Here is a 12663-nt window from a genome sequence, read left to right as displayed (position 1 = left end):
ACTATTATAAATACACTGGAGCACCCATGTATAACTCATACTCTGCTTCTACACAAAATCCTGCCTAAAGCACGTGCTAACTTAAGAATCGGAGTCTCTTACAGGTACCACCACCCTCTGGTGATCAAGGATCTGTAGCACCACCAAGTCCAACAAGTCAGACACGACAGCTCCGGCCACACCAGCAGATCTCATCTGAGATTGACCTTTAGTTTCTGGTAACCTTCGAAACAATTCCTGAAGGCAATGTAATAGTTCTTGGTATGCACAACTATTAAGCATGAGCAATTTGATACCAAGCAAAAAAATATAACCTCAACTACAATCCAACAATAAATATTTTTACCATTAAAAAACAGCAAATCAAATCAATAATCCAACACTTAGCACAAAAAATAGAAAATGAAACTAACTAACTAACTAACTACTAACCAACTAACAAACAAACAAACTAAAGAAAATTATGGTGAATGTTTATGGTGGATGATGGTTGAAGAAGGGAAAGAAAAGAAGAGAAGATAATGGAAGAAAAGAAATGGAAAGAAGAAAAGAAAAGAAAGGTGTGTGAAACAGGGGTGTCCATGCGTATGCATGGGTCACGCATAGGCGACATAGGAGAATAGGGTATGACGCGTGCGCGTCTGGCAGGCGTAGGCGGCACTTGGGAAAATAGAGGTTGACGCGTACGTGTGGGTCACGCGTACACGTGGAAAGAATTTGTGCTAGACGCACAGTTCCTGCACGCTACGCACACAACTCACTGTCTGGAGCATGCGATGGCACAGTCCACGCGTGATCCTAGCATGTTCGAAATCTAGGGGTCACACGTTGATGACCGGAATTCATTCCCCATATAAAATGAATCCGTTCTTTAGCAAGCAAACCAAATTATTGTTAAGTAATAACCCACAGTGGAGTGGGGTCGAATCCACAGAGATTGATTGATTGAGAAATTTTAGTTAATGAGTGAATTAGTTAAGCTAATCAATGTAGAGAATATTGAGTGCAGAAATATAAATGACTCAAAAGTAAAGGAAAGCAATAAAGTGCAGGAAAGTAAATAGCAAGAATGTAAAGTACTGAATCAGAAATGGCTGAATTGTAAATGGAAATGGGAAAAAACAGAAATTAAAGAAAGATATAAAGAATATGGAAGATAAGAATAAGGGGAATTCATTAGGATTAGGAGTTGTTGCTCTCTTTAGATTAAATTCAGCTAATCTCATCTTCAATCATGTAACTCATTGACCTCTTGGCAATCATGATTGATTGAACCCAAATCCCTTGGTGATTCAATCTCTCAAATCTTGATAATCAGCCAACATGATTGAGTATTCTATGATTTCTTGAGGTAGTTCTCCACCAAATGCTTGTTACTCTATCTCTATAGCTTCTTTACATTGTTCTTCTTCCAAAACTCCTTGAACTAGCTTCTCCAATTTGTCCACTATCATGCATTCACTAATGGATTCCTTAGGGTAGCTCATTGCTTTGAAGACATTGAAAACTATCTTCTCTTTATGTAGTCTCAGGACTAATTCTCCTTTTTGAACATCAATTATGGCTCCAACAGTGGCTAGGAATGGTCTTCCTTGGATGATGGATGTGTTAGCCTCTTCCTCCACATCAATTACAACAAAATCAGTTGAGAAGATAAACTCTCTCACTTTTACCAACAAATCTTCCACCACACCATGGGGGAATTTGAACGTCCTACCAGCTAATTGAAGAGCCATTCTTGTAGATTTGGCCTCTTCTATCCTCGTTCTTTTCATCATGGCCAAGGACACGAGGTTGATGCTGGCTCCCAGAACACATAGGGCCTTCTCAATGCTTATATCCCCTATGATGCATGGAATTTGGAAGCTCTCAGTATCTTTCAATTTCTGGTGAAGCTTCTTTTGTATGATGGCACTTTCATTCCTTGGTGAGCACCACAGTTTCCATTTCACCCCAGTTCCTCTTCCTTGTTATAAGCTCCTTTAAGAACTTGGCATAGAGTGGCATTTGCTCTAATGCCTCAGCAAAAGGTATTTTAATTTGAAGCCTCTATAAAATCTCCAGGAACCTAGAAAACTGGCTATCCTTTCTGTCCTTCCCCATCCTTTGTAGATAGGGTGCTTTTGGTACATAGGGCTTCAAGACTTGCTTTGGTGGGGGTGGTTCAGGTGTCTCTTCTACCTTCTTGGTTTCAGATCCATTTACAGCTTTCTCTTCCTTCATGTTGTAAATTGATGCCTCATTTATCAGCTTCCTACTTCTTAGTGTGATGGCCTTGTATTTCCCTCTTGGGTTGGCCATGGTATCACTAGGGAATGTATGTGTAGGAATTGATATCTGTTTAGATAAGCTCCCTAGTTGTGCTTCCAGTTTTGAAATTGCTACCCTTGGTTCCTCATGTTGGATCTGGCCTCCTCTTAGATTGCATCTATCTTCTTTTCAGCTTGCACTTGTCTTTCTGCAATAGTGGCAATACTCCCTATCAATTGTGCTATAGCAGCCTCCAATCTTGCAAAGTTGCTGCTGATATCACATGGTTCCATGGTTGAGGATGATGCATCTTGAGGGTGGTTGTTGTATGGTTGTTAGGTGGAATGGTAGGGTGCATTTTGTGAGTTGTAGTAAGGTCTATTGTTGTTTGATTGATGGTTGGGGTTGTGGTTATTGTGTTGGTTAGAGTGGTATGGTTTGTGATCTTGGTTATGGTTTTGTTGGTTTCCCCACCCAAAATTTGGGTGGTTCTTCCATCCTAGGTTGTATGTCTTGGCATTGGGATCTTATGGTGGTCTAGAGGAATTATTCACATAGTTAGCCTGATCCCATTCATCTTCAACTGCTGCGTTCTCTTCCTCTTATATAGGTGCTTGAGCATGAACAACTGAGACTTGGTTCTTCTCCATTTGCTTGGTTAGAGCTGCTAGTTGAGTTGTGATCACTTTGATTTGAGCCAACAGAGCATCCATAAAATTGAGCTCTATTACTCCTTTCTTTTGGGTTCTATCAAAGGCATAGAAATACTCATTATTGGCAACAGTTTCTATGATGTCTATGGCCTTTTCAATTGTCTTCTTCTTGTTGAGAGAGCCTCCTGAAGAGCGATCCAGGGCCTTATTTAACTCATATGATAGCCCTTCATAGAAGATGTGCAGCTGTACCCATTCATTGAACATGTCCGGAGGGCACTTCCTTGTCAAGTCTTTGTATCTCTCACATGCCTTATAGAGAGTCTCCCCATCTTGTTGTCTGAAGGTTTGAACCTCAGCTCTCAGCCTATTGATTCTTTGTGGAGGGTAGAAGCTTGCTAAGAACTTGTTAGCAACATCCTCCCAAGTGGTAAGGCTTTCTTTAAGGAATGATTCCAGCCACTTTGATGCCTTGTCCCTAAGAGAGAAGGGAAACAAGAGCAACTTGTAAGTATCCGGATGGACACCATTTGACTTTACAGTGTCACAAATCCTCAAGAATGTTGTTAGATGTTGATTGGGATCTTCTTGAGTACTTCCTCCAAATGAACAATTATTCTAAACAATGGTGATTAGCTGTGGCTTGAGCTCAAAATTGATGGCATGTATGTTGGGTCTCAAAATGCTACTCCCACAATTCCCAGGATTGGGATTTATGTAAAAGCCTAGCACTCTCCTTTCTTGTGGAGCATGGTTGCCAACTGCTTCTTCCTGGTGGTTATGTGCTTCTCCTTCTATGGTTTGAGCTGGATCCTCTTCTTCTTCTTCACTAACCACCCTTTTGCCTCTTGCCACTGCTTCTCTTCTCAATCTTAAAAATGTTCTCTCTAGTTTAGAATTGTAGGAGATTTCAATTCCTCTTCTCCTTGTCATACACAACACAAAACACACAAAAGAAAAAGGTTATCACTCTCTGGTTCAAAAATTAATTGATGCAAATTGTCAAACAGTTAGTGTGCTTTTTGTTAGAGTTAGCATATAAAGAATGAACAGTTAGGATTTTGATGAGCGGTTAATTTATACGTTTTTTGGCATTGTTTTTATATAGTTGTTAGTATGATTTAGTTAGTTTTTAGTATATTTTTATTAGTTTTTAAGCAAAATTCACATTTCTGGACTTTACTATGAGTTTGTGTGTTTTTCTGTGATTTTAGGTATTTTCTGGCTGAAATTGAGGGACCTGAGCAAAAATCTGATTCAGGGGCTGACAAAGGACTGCTGATGCTGTTGGATTCTGACCTCCCTGCACTCGAAGTGGATTATCTGGAGCTACAAAACTCCAAATGGCGCGCTCTCAACTGCGTTGGAAAGTAGACATTTAGGGCTTTGCAGCGATATATAATAGTTCTTACTTTGCGCGAGTTTTGATGATGTAAAATGGCATCAAAACGCCATCTCTTTGCCCTTTTTTGGCTTCAAAATGCCAGAACTGGCATAAAAGTTGGAGTTAAACGTCCAAACTGACATCAAAGCTGGTGTTTAACTCCAAGGAAGACCTCTACATGTGTAAAGCTCAATGCTCAGCCCAAGCACACTCCAAGTGGGCCCGGAAGTGGATTTCTGTATCATTTACCTATTTCTGTAAACCCTAGTAGCTAGTTTCAATATAAATAGGACCTTTTACTATTGTATTTTCATCTTGCGATCTTGGAATCTTTGGATCATAGAGACATTCTGGATTACATTTTTCATATTTGGGGAGGCTAGCCATTCGGCCATGCCTGGACCTCTAGACCACTTATGTATTTTCAACGGTGGAGTTTCTACACACCATAAATTGAGGTGTGGAGCTCTGCTGTTCCTCGAGTATTAATGCAATTATTATTATTTTCTATTCAATTCAAGTTTATTCTTGTTCTAAGATATTCACTCGCACTTGATGAATGTGATGATCCGTGACACTCATCATCATTTTCACCTATGAATGCGTGCCTGACAACCACTTCCGTTCTACCTTAGATTGAGCATGTATCTCTTGGATTCCTGGTGCATGCGTTTGATTGCCTCTCCTGATACAGAGCTTTCAATTCCTTGAGATCAGAGTCTTCGTGGTATAAGCCAGAATCCATTGGCAGCATTCTTGAGATCCGGAAAGTTTAAACCTTGTCTGTGATATTCCGAGTAGGATCTGGGATGGGATGACTGTGACGAGCTTCAAACTCGCGACTGTAGGGTGTAGTAACAGACATAAAAGGATAGTAAATCCTATTCCTACATGATCGAGAACCAATATTTGATTACCCTTGCGGGAAATCGTAGAGGACCTTTTTCACTGAGAGGACGGGAGGTAGCCATTGACGCTGGTGAATCCAACATACAGCTTGCCATGGAAAGGAGTATGAAGGATTGGATGACCGCAGTAGGAAAGCAGAGATTCAAGAGGGATAAAGCATCTCCATATGCTTATATGGAATTCCCACCAATGATTTACAGAAGTATCTCTATCTTTATTTTATGTTTATTTATATTTTAATTATTAAAACTCCATAACCATTTGAATCCGCCTGACTGAGATTTACAAGATGACCATAGCTTGCTTCAAGCCGACAATCTCCGTGGGATCGACCCTTACTCACGTAAGGTATTACTTGGACGACCCAGTGCATTTGGTGGTTAGTTGTGCGAAGTTGTGACATAGTATGATTCATGTTTGAGAGCTCCAAGTCTTTGGCGCCATTGTTGATGATCACAATTTCGTGCACCAGATTTATAATACTAAACGAAATGAAGAAAATGAAACTAAAATAAAAGGACTCAAAAAATAAAGAAAATGCTTAATCTAAATGCTCATCAACTTAATCATTGTCAAATCAAAAATCAATCCCTAGCAACGGCGCCATAAAACTTGATGATCGGAATTCATTCCCCATATAAAATGAATCCGTTCTTTGGCAAGCACACCAAATTATCGTTAAATAATAACCTACAGTGGAGTGGGGTCAAATCCACAGAGATTGATTGGTTGAGCAATTTTAGTTAATGAGTGAATCAGTTAAGTTAATCAATATAGAGAATATTGAGTGCAGAAATTTAAATAGCAGAAATATAAATCACTCAAAAGTAAAGGAAAGCAATAAAGTGCAGGAAAGTGAATAGCAAGAATGTAAAGTACTGAAACATAAATGGCTGAATTGTAAATGGGAATGGGGAATAACAGAAATTAAAGAAAGCTATAAAGAATAGGGAAGATAAGAATAAGAGGAATTCATTGGGATTAGGACTGCTAATGCTGTTGGATTCTGACCTCTCTGCACTCAGAATGGATTTTTTGGAGCTACAGGAGTCCAAATGGTGCGCTCTCAATTGGGTTGGAAAGTAGATATCCAGGTCTTTCCAGCAATATATAATAGTTCATACTTTGCGCGAAGATAGACGATGTAAACTGGCGTTCAATGCCAGTTCCATGTTGCATTCTGGCGTTCAGCGCCAGAAACAGGTTGCAAGTTGGAGTTGAACGCCAGAAACAGGTTACAACCTAACGTTTAAGTCCAGAAACAGCCCAGGCACATGAGAAGCTCAAGTCTCAGACCCAGAACACACTAAGTGGGCTCCAGAAGTGGATTTCTGCACCATCTATCTTAGTTTACACATTTTTTGTAAACCTAAGTTACCAGTTTAGTATTTAAACAACTTCTAGAAACTTATTTTGTATCTCATGACATTTTAGATCTGAACTTTATTCTTTGTGATGGCATGAGTCTCTGAACACCATTGTTTGGGGTGAGGAGCTCTGCAGTGTCTTGATGAATTAATGCAATTATTTCTGTTTTCTATTCAAACACGCTTGTTCCTATCTAAGATGTTCATTCGCGCTTCAATATGAAGAAGGTGATGATCCGTGACACTCATCACCATTCTCAACCCATGAACGTGTGCCTCACAACCACTTTCGTTCTACATTAAACTGAATGAGTATCTCTGAGATTCCTTAACAAACCCCTGGTGGTATAAGCTAGAATCCATTGGCAGCATCTTTGAGAATCCGGAAAGTCTAAACATTGTCTGTGGTATTCCGAGTAGGATTCAAGGATTGGATGACTGTGACAAGCTTCAAACTCGCGAGTGTTGGGCGTAGTGACAGACGCAAAAGGATCAATGGATCCTATTCCGACATGATCGAGAATCGACAGATGATTAGCCATGATGTGACAGAGCATTTAGACCATTTTCACTGAGGGGATGGGAAGTAGCCATTGACAACGGTGACGCCCTACATACAGCTTGCCATGGAAGGAGCCTTGCATGTTTGAAAGTGAGGAAGCATTATGTTATAGGAATTCAGAAGACAAAGCATCTCCAAAACTCTAACATATTCTCTATTATTGCATAATAAGTATTTATTTCATGCTCTTTTACTTTTTACAATTAAAACTAAAAATTATTATTGATATTATATCCCGACTAAGAGGTAAAAGATAACTATAGCGTGCTTCAAACCAACAATCTCCGTGGGATTGACCCGTACTCACGTAAGGTATTACTTGGACGACCCAGTGCACTTGCTGGCTAGTGGTACGAGTTGTGAAGAATTGTGATTTTCAATTTCGTGCACCAAGTTTTTGGCGCCGTTGCCGGGGATTGTTTGAGTTTGAACAACTGATGGTGATTCTTGTTACTTAGATTAGCAAAAATTTGTCTTTTTGGTTTAGAGTCACTAGGATTGCATCTTCTATTATTCCTTTTAAAAATTTTTCAAAAATATTGTTTTTCTTTAATTGAATTTTTGTTTTTTTATGAGTTTAGTGTCATGTTTTAAGTTTGGTGTCAATTGCATGCTTTTCTTTGTCTCTCAATTTTTCGAATTGCGTGTTCTTATTTTTCCTTAATTTTCAAATTGTTCTTGTCAATTTTTCTTGTTTGATCTTTGGTTTGTCTTGTTTTGTGTCTTTTCTTGTTTTTCTTGTGCTTTTTCAAATTTTTAGTTTTCAAAAAAAATATTTATTAAATACCTTTTTAAAACACGTTAAATTTATAGCTCAGTTGGCTAGAGCGTTGGCTTATGTTCTTGGCAATTGGGTATCTTCTTTTTAAAACTTTTTCAAAAATAAATTTTTCTTTGATTGAATCTTGTGCCAAACTTTAAGTTTGGTGTTCTCTTGTTAATTTTCTTTAATTTTCGAAAATTTAATTTGGTTTTCAAAAAATTTTAAGTTTGGTGTTCTTTCTTTTGTTCTTGTTGTTCTTGTGAATCTTCAAAATGTTCTTGAGTCTTCTTTGTGTTTTGATCTTAAAATTTTTAAGTTTGGTGTTCCTTGGTGTTTTTCCTCCAAAATTTTCGAAAGCAAGGAACGTTAGATCTAAAAATTTTAAGTCTTGTGTCTTTTGTGTGTTTTTCTCTTTCATCATAAAATTCAAAAATAAAAAAATTATCTTCTCTAACTATTTTCAAGCAAATTTTTTGAAATTTTCTATAAAAATTCAGATTTCAATTTCAAAAATTTTCAAAATCTTATCCTTTTAAGATTAAAAAAGTCACATCTTTTTCAAAATTATCCTAACCACTTTTTCTCTCCTCATTTTTTCGAAAATTTTTAAAATATTTTTTTATTTTTTACTTTTTATTTTAGTTTTCATTTTATTTTATTTTATTATTTCGAAAATTACTTTTTTATAATAAAATAAATAAAATAAATCTACATCATCTCCCTTTCTCTATCTGTATACCCTCCATCGGAGTTAGTAGTTTTGAGTTGAATCCTCAGCTCATTATCATGGTGCAGCAAAGTTGCCAGTATTCCGGTCTTCCACAGGAAGAACCTACAGAGTTTATGGCACAGTTTTTACAAATTGCTGACACAGTACATGATAAGAAAATAGATCAGGATGTCTACAGATTATTACTGTTTCTATTTGCTGTAAAAGACCAAGCTAAGAGGTGGTTAAATAACCAACTTAAGAACATCATAAAGACATGGAAACAGCTGTCAGAAAAATTCTTGAATCACTATTTTCCTCCGAAACGGATGACACAGCTAAGGCTAAGCATCCAAGGCTTCAAACAAGGAGATAATGAATCCCTTTATGATTCCTGGGAGAGATACAGAGAGATGCTAAGAAAATGCCCTTCTGAAATGTTTTCAGAGTGGGTGCAGTTAGACATCTTTTATTTTGGGCTTACAAAGAAAGCTTAGATTCCTCTAGACCACTCATCTGGTGGATCGATACACATGAAAAAGACAATTGAAGAAGCTCAAGAGCTCATTGATACAGTTGCAAGAAATCAGCATCTGTACCTAAGCAGTGAACCTTCCATCAACGAAGAGGCTAAAACAGTAACTGCTGAACTTAGTCCTGCAGATCAAGCTACTGAATTCAATCAGCAATTAGATTTTCTAACAAAACAGTTTGCCAAATTCAAGGAGATATTGCAAGAAATAAGAATGGCTAATATGAATATGGAAGTTCAGTTGAAGCAAATAGAACAGCAGTTATCAAAACAAATAATAGAAGAGTGCCAAGCAGTTCAATTAAGAAGTGGGAAAACATTAAATACCTCACTTCAAGGCAGCAGGAAGCCAAGAAATGAACAAACTGCTACCCAAAATCTCCCTGAGGACAGTCAGAGCCCAGAGTGGAATAATTCTGGCGCTCAAATGCCAGAAAAGGGGTGGAAAGCTGGCGTTGAACGCCCAACCCATGCTCAGTTCTGGTGTTCAACGCCAGAAACAGGCAAGGAATTGGCATTGAACTCCCAAAGGAAGCACTGTTCTGGCGTTCAGACGCCAGAACCAGGTAAGGAGTTGGCGTCTAATACCACTCCAGCTTCCACTCCTGGCATTCAAATGCGGGAGATCAGACACATACAAGTGCTGATAGCAACCCATCTAAAAAGGCTTCTCAACCCACATCTGTAGGTAATAAACTTGCAACAACTAAGGTTGAGGAATACAAAGCCAAAATGCCTTATCCTCAGAAACTCTGCCAAGCAGAACAGGATAAGCAATTAGCCAGCTTTGCAGACTATCTCAGGACTCTTGAAATAAAGATTCTGTTTGCAGAGACACTTGAGCAAATACCCTCTTATGCTAAGTTCATGAAAGAGATCTTAAGTCATAAGAAGGATTGGAGGAAAACTGAAAAAGTTTACCTCACTGAAGAATGCAGTGCAATCATTTTGAAAAGCTTACCTGAGAAGCTTAAAGATCCCAGAAGCTTTACGATACCATGCACATTAGAGGGTACTTGTACCAAGCAAGCTTTATGTGATCTTGGGGCAAGTATCAACCTAATACCTGCATCTAATATCAGAAAGCTTGGTTTAACTGAAGAAGTCAAACCAACCCGGATATGTCTCCAACTTGCTGATGGCTCCATTAAATACCCATCAGGTGTGATTGAAGACATGATTGTCAAGGTTGGGCCATTTACCTTTCCCACTAACTTTGTGGTGCTGGAAATGGAGGAGCACAAGAGTGCAACTCTCATTCTAGGAAGACCTTTCCTAGCAACTGGACGAACCCTCATTGACGTCCAAAAAGGGGAATTAACCCTGAGAGTCAATAAGGATGACTTTAAGCTAGAATTGATGGCGGCATTCATGATAATCCGGAAAGTCTAAACCTTGTCTGTGGTATTCCGAGTAGGATTCAGGGATTGAATGACTGTGACGAGCTTCAAACTCGCGATTGTTGGGCGTGATGACAAACCCAAAAGAATCAATGGATTTTATTCCGACATGATCGAGAACCGACAGATGATTAGTCGTGCCGTGACAAAGCATATGGACCATTTTCACTGAGAGGATGGGATGTAGCCATTGACAACGGTGATGCCCTACATACAGCTTGCCATGGAAAGGATTAAGAAGGATTGAAGGAAGGCAGTAGGAAAGCAGAGATCCAACAGGGACAAAGCATCTCTATACACTTGTCTGAAATTCTCAGCAATGATTTACATAAGTAATTCTATCCTTATTTTCTGTTTATTTATTATTATTATTATTCAAAAACCATTATAATCATTTAAATCCACCTAACTGAGATTTACAAGATGACCATAGCTTGCTTCATACCAAATCTCCGTGGGATCGACCCTTACTCACGTAAGGTTTATTACTTGGACGACCCAGTGCACTTGCTGGTTAGTTGTGCGAAGTTGTGAAGAAAGTGCTAAGTTATAAATGCGCATACCAAGTTGAATGCCATTATCAGAGATCACAATTTCATGCACCAAGTTTTTGTGTGATGAGCGGATAATTTAAACGCTTTTTGGCACTTTTTTTAGGTATTTTTTAGTAGGATCTAGCTACTTTTAGGGATGTTTTCATTAGTTTTTATGCTAAATTCACATTTCTGGACTTTACTATGAGCTTTTGTGTTTTTCTGTGATTTCAGGTATTTTCTGGCTGAAATTAAGGGACCTGAGCAAAACTCTGATAACAAGGCTGACAAAGGACTGTTGATGCTGTTGGATTCTGACCTCCCTGCACTCGAAATGGATTTTCTGGAGCTAAAAAAGTTTAAATGGCACACTCTCAACAGCGTTGGAAAGTAGACATCCAGAGCTTTCTAGCAATATATAATAGTCTATACTTTATTAGAGATTAGATGACGCAAACTGGCGCTCAACGCCAGTTCCATGCTGCATTCTGGAGTCAAACGCCAGAAACACGTCAAGAACCAGAGTTGAACGCAAAAAACATGTTACAACTTGGTGTTCAACTCCAAAAGAAGCCTCTGCACGTGTAAAGCTCAAGCTCAGCACAAGCACACACCAAGTGGGCCCCGGATGTAGATTTCCGCATCAATTACTTACTTCTGTAAACCCTAGTAGTTAGTCTAGCATAAATAGAACATTTTACTATTCTATTAGACATCTTTGGACGTTTAGTTCTTAGACCATGAGGGCTGGCCATTCGGCCATGCCTGGAACTTCATCACTTATGTATTTTCAACGGTGGAGTTTCTGCACACCATAGATTAAGGGTGTAAAGCTCTGCTGTACCCTGGAGTTTTAATACAATTACTACTATTTTCTATTCAATTCAGTTTATTCCTATTCTAAGATATTCGTTGTACTTCACCATGATGAATGTGATGATCCGTGACACTCATCATCATTCTCACCTATGAATGCGTGACTAACAACCACCTCCGTTCTACCTTAGACCGAGCGCATATATCTTGGATTCCTTAATCAAAATCTTCGTGGTATAAGCTAGAATTGATGGCGGCATTCATGAGAATCCGGAAAGTCTAAACCTTGTATGTGGAATTCTGAGTAGGATTCAGGGATTGAATGACTGTGATGAGCTTCAAACTCACGATTGTTGGGCGTGATGACAAACGCAAAAGAATCAATGGATTCTATTCTGACATGATCGAGAACCGACAGATGATTAGCCGTGCCGTGACAGAGCATTTGGACCTTTTTCACTGAGAGGATGGGATGTAGCCATTGACAATGGTGATGCCCTACATACATCTTTCCATGGAAAGGAGTAAGAAGAATTGAAGGAAGGTAGTAGGAAAGCAGAGATCCAACAGGGATAAAGCATCTCCATACACTTGTCTAAAATTCTCACCAATGAGTTACATAAGTAATTCTATCCTTATTTTCTGTTTATTTATTATTATTATTCGAAAACCATTATAATCATTTAAATCCTCCTAACTGAGATTTACAAGATGACCATAGCTTGCTTCATACCAACAATCTCCGTGGGATCGACCCTTACTCACGTAAGGTTTATTACTTGGAC

The sequence above is a fragment of the Arachis duranensis genome, chromosome 1 (genome assembly GCF_000817695.3).
Source record: "Arachis duranensis cultivar V14167 chromosome 1, aradu.V14167.gnm2.J7QH, whole genome shotgun sequence".
NCBI lineage: Eukaryota > Viridiplantae > Streptophyta > Magnoliopsida > Fabales > Fabaceae > Arachis > Arachis duranensis.
Note: the sequence above shows the minus strand (reverse complement) of the source record.